The following is a 4,515-nucleotide window of genomic DNA, read 5'->3' as shown; positions in this document are numbered from 1 at the left end:
GTTTTTTAGTGTCTTTAAACTGTTTTTTGCTTTTTGGTATGCCTTATAATTCTTCTTGAAAGGTAGACATGATGTATAGGTTTAGTATTCCTAATCCAAAAATCCAAAATCTGAAATGTTCTAAAATCTGAAACTTTTTGAGCACTAATATAGTGCTCAAAGGAAATGCTCATTGGAGCATTTCAGATTTCAGATTTTTGGTTAGGGATGCTTAGCTGGTAAATATAATGCAAATATTCCAAAATCCAAAAAAATGTGAAAATCAAAACACTTCTGTTCCTAAGCATTTTGGATAAGGGATACTCAACCTGTACTAGGAAATGAAACTTCTATAAATGGGCCTTTAGTAATGTGGTGGTAAAATGTGTGGGGGAAGCATTCTGTAGTCTATGATTAGGTTTCAATCTTTTGGTGAATCTATACCCTTGTACTTTTAACTTCACCAGTATTTTTCATTTCTTTCCCCCTTAGGTGGGAAAGAATGGTTAGAGGGGGCTGGAGTTGGATATATCCCTTTCCTTATGTGGAAGGCTGAAGTTGGCTGGGTATTGGGTATTTCCCTTCCCCCAGGAAGGTTAGGTTCTCACAAAACTTCAGCAGGTTAGGCTCTGGTAAAATGGTTTCTCCTGAGGTCAGACCTTGTTAAGAGGAACAAAATACTATGGTGTATTTCAAAGGGTTACTTTTCTCCTTTCATTACTGGAAACATGAGGTGATTTTCCTCCTATATTCTTCATGAGCATCTGGTAGAGCTCTTGTAGGTAAAATTTACAGAAGCGTGGGGTCTCCCTTTAAACTAAGTTCCCCTCGAATTTTTAACTTTTCAGACTTGTCCATACTGAGCCTCCAGCAGTATGTCAAATACTGGCAAATACTAGCCAATTTGTTCTGTTTTTCCTATTCCAGCCCTGGCTTCTGTTAAGGTTTCTGCTAGTAGGTTTCTCTTCCATTAAGTTGTGGTTCTCTCAATCTCCCTGTCTGTCTCTCCCATTTTAGGGGCAGTGGTTTGCTCTATGTCTTCATTTCTGTTGAGTCTAAGAAGAGTTGTTGAATTTTCAGTTTCTTTAGCTTTTTGTTTTTGGGGACAGAATGGTGACTTCTAAACTTCTTACATGCCAGACTGGAAATCAGAAACCTATTATTTTTTTTCCTTAAACAGGCATTGCTATTACTGGATGATCGTTTTTATCTTGTTTACTCTCAAATTTATTCTTTATTATGGTGGATCTGTGGAAAGCCCAAGATGTTTCCCAAATCCCTCTAACTTGGGTGGTCTAGAATAGACCTTACTTTAGGGTATGGTTCTTAATGCCAAGGTACTGCCTTTTTTGGTGTCTAAGCTGGATACCAGGGCTCTTCCTGAGATCTCTCCATTTTGGCAGGGTTGGAGCTCCAATGTCTCTAGCACTCTCTTCCTGGACAGCAAATTCTGTATTTAAAAGAGTTGTATGCTGTTTCTATTGTTAGAGTTGTATGCTATTTCTGTAATTTTTAGATAGGGGACTAATTGTGCTAAATTCAGGGCATCCTAATAGGGATGCTCTTATAGGGCTTGGTTGATACTCTCTGAATGTTTTTCTGTGAGCCGTAGACAAAAGGTTACAATATTGAGAGATTTGAAGAATATCAGAATAATTGGGAAATATATCATTTATAATGATTGACTTTACAGTGCTTGGATGGTCTGGAACTTAGGACATTTATGGTGATTAGTGCAGATGAGCACTGATTCAGATGCTGACTTGCCTATTATTATGTCCATTGATGTTGTCTAAAATAGAATATTAGTTTCTGTAGTGACATTAAGTGACTGTTGCAGTCAAAAGTGGTAAGTCATAATAACTTGTCCTCTGAGGCACTGTTCCCCATTAAATAGCTGTACCTCACATGCAGAGATTCTTGTCTTTGTATGGTTACCCATGTGGCTCCTGCCTCCAGGAAAATTTTTTTCTTATAATTGTCACCAAAGGCACTTGTTAATGTCAAAACACTATGTGATCGGCTTAAATTTCTTTCCTAGTCTACAGCAGTATGATTTACATATTTTCACTGGATGTTCTACCAACTTCTCTGTGCACAGTGATTTCACCAAAACCTCAGTCTCTCCTTCTATATATTATAGATTCTTTTATTTCTTCATGTTCCTAGCTGGTGCACTAAACGTTGAGGTCTCAAGGGGCCTGCTCTTCACTGCTCAGGATCTGATCAAATTGAGAAATAAGACAAATAGTAATGACGGAGAAAACATACCAACTTTATGTCTCAGAAATCTAAGGTGGAGAATGTTGCTCACTAATAGAGCGAAATGGGTTTGTTAACTTGGCTCTGGAGTTTGGCTAACTGATTTCGTCACTGGCTGGGCCAGACCAGCAGAATGCCTCCAGATAGGGAAGAAGTAAAGATTACTTACTCCCTGTGGGCAGTTTGTTCCCAAGGGGAGGAAGTGTAGTGACAAACTGAACATGTCGAGTTTGTTAAATACAAAATAATCAGTGGAGAGACAAGGAATTAGACTAATTGGACTTCCTGCAGAAGGAGAAAGCATTTTCCCCTATGTTTGTTTTTTTTTTTTAATTTTTTGGGGGGTTTTTAAATCAATTTTGACCATCTATGCTGATTCCTTGGTATGGAAGATAAGGATTTATCTCATGTATACATTCTTCCCTGTCTCTTATCCTTCCAATGTAATTCTGTTGTAATTTTTATTACATAAGTATTCAGTGTTTACATTTTACAATTACGTACCTGCTTTTTTTCTCTATAATATTTTGTTTTTATTGGAATTAATAAGTGTCTTTTTTCCCTTTAGGTACTTAGTTTTTATACTCTTAACACTAATGAAGTCCCAAACATATGCCCAGTTGCACTAATATATCTGTATGTTGTTACTTAATCAAATTTACCATCTTAAAACAGATTGGGCTGGGATAGTCTAGTCTGCACTTCCTGTATAGAAGTGCAGTTGCATTACTGGTCATTTTAGTATCTTACTTTCACCATTATCCTTAAGGTTTTTCTCATGTTGCTGTGGGTTAGATCTCCTATTTCCCGGATGTCATGTTTTTTTTCCTCTTGGGGTATTCTCATGTTTTGTAGAGCACACATTCCAGTAACTTCCTGATAAAGAGTATATGGGAAGTAAATCTTTGGAGAAATTGTATGTCTGAAAATATCTCTAATTCTACCTTCACACTTTATTCACAGCCTGAATCTTGATACAAAATTCTAGTTTAGAAATAATTTCCTTCGAAATTTGATAGCATTGTACTCTTTGCTTTCTTTTAGAGTTGTAGGGAGTTTGATGAATTTTTTATTCTAATCTTTTGTATGAAATCTTTCTCCGCGAAAGTCTGTAGAATCTTCTTTAAACCCACAGTTCCAAAATTTTACAGTGATTTGCATTGCCATATGTCTATTTTTGTTATTTGTGCTGGATATGTGGATAAGCCCTTTCATTCTGGAAGTTCATATCCTTTCATCCTGGAAAATTTAATAGAACTATTTCTTTGAATTCCTCCATTTTCACTATAGAAACTTTGAGATCATCCCCACATTTTTAGCATTGTCCTTATGTTCTTAGCTATATGTGGCATATCCTAGTACAAAAACCCTATGTTTTCCTCTCCCCAGGAAACTCCAGTTTTTTGCTATTGTGAGAGAGGTGAGGCTGTGCAGTAATGGGAAGTGGTAATCTGAGGGTTTAACTACTTTTTAAGCAGACTTTCAAGAATCCTGGTATTTTTAGCCCCAACTTCACTCTCACTTCCAGACATATGTGAGGCTATTGAGACTTCTGTAGTATACTTGATTCTTTGCTTTTCTCACTATTGGCTTTGGATTCAGCTTTCTTAGGTCCAAATCAGGTGCTATTTGTTCTAGAAATATATGTGCCTCTTTTAATGATCTAAATAAGATCTGGTCACTAATGTAATGAGCATGACGAATACTGATGATGAAGAATAATATTTCTAGGTATCTGCAACAACAGTGATATTATATGAAATTATCTTTGATTTCTGTTGTTTACAAAGTCACAGGTACTGCTAAACTGCTATGGTGTTTTGCTTATATTAAGTGAAACAAAGCCTAAAGTTCAGTTAGAAGATAACATGAAAATGAATATATATTCTTTTTTCTTATCTGCTTTCCTGGAACCTCTGAATTCTATCTGTAGACACAGTTTAGAACCCCTAAATTAACTGGAACATAGTGGTATAAGAGGCCACAATCATGATTTCCTATATTGGTCCATTTTAAAGGGGACTCTTTAATATGCATAACCCTGGTCAACCTTTACATTCATTTAGCAAATGTTTATTATCAACTACGTGTAAGACCCTGGGCACCAGAGATACATTATTTAACAAAACAGACAAAAACCTCTCTCTTCATAGAGTTTACATCTCTGGAGGGATATATAATTGGTTATAGTGTAGGCTAGATTAGAATAACATGGTTTGTGTATATCACCACCCCTGGAAAAATAATTGAACTCACATATGTTTTTGATATCAT

General features: G+C 36.2%; 1 protein-coding gene across 1 annotated transcript in view; it reads left to right on the top strand.

The window, feature by feature from the left end:
* Positions 1-4,515, top strand: part of FBXL17 (F-box and leucine-rich repeat protein 17) — a 533,407-nt gene that overhangs the window by 31,678 nt on the left and 497,214 nt on the right. The window lies entirely within an intron of this gene.

The sequence above is a fragment of the Propithecus coquereli genome, unplaced genomic scaffold (assembly GCF_000956105.1).
Source record: "Propithecus coquereli isolate 6110/MARCELLA unplaced genomic scaffold, Pcoq_1.0 Scaffold265, whole genome shotgun sequence".
NCBI lineage: Eukaryota > Metazoa > Chordata > Mammalia > Primates > Indriidae > Propithecus > Propithecus coquereli.
Note: the sequence above shows the minus strand (reverse complement) of the source record. Positions and strands in the feature narration are given on the sequence as shown.